This window comes from Marmota marmota, unplaced genomic scaffold (genome assembly GCF_001458135.2).
Source record: "Marmota marmota marmota unplaced genomic scaffold, marMar, whole genome shotgun sequence".
NCBI lineage: Eukaryota > Metazoa > Chordata > Mammalia > Rodentia > Sciuridae > Marmota > Marmota marmota.
In genome coordinates this window covers 18,171,096-18,171,614 of record NW_026000174.1, presented here as the reverse complement: position 1 = coordinate 18,171,614, position 519 = coordinate 18,171,096, and positions in this window count along the sequence as shown.

Below are 519 nucleotides of genomic sequence, written 5' to 3'. Positions count from 1 at the left end.
TCCATCAATCATCCAGTGCCATTGCTACTTCCACATATTTAGGTATTTGTTACAGCAGAATCTTAAATCTATCTTAGTCTTCTAGGGATACTATAACAAAATATCATGAATTATATGATTTTTTAATAAAAAGAATTTATTTTCTTACTGTCCTGGGGGCTGGTAGTTCAAGATCAAGGTGTCAACAGGTTTGTCCTGAGGCCTCTCCTTGTAGTTTACAGATGTCCTCTTTTTCCCTGGGTCCTCGCATGTCCTCCTCTGTGTGCACCCATCCTGGGTGTTTTTCCATCTTCTTAAAAGTTCACCAGTTATATTGGATTAGTGCCCCATCCCCATGGCTGCATGTAAGCTTAATTACATCTTTAAACACTGTTTATACCAAATGCAATCATATTTGGAATTAGGGCCATGACATTTGAATTTGAAAAGACACAATGTATTCTATAAAAGCTACCATACTTCACAACACTTTCATGTAATTGTTAATGTATTAATGGAGGTATACTTTGGCAGCGGGGG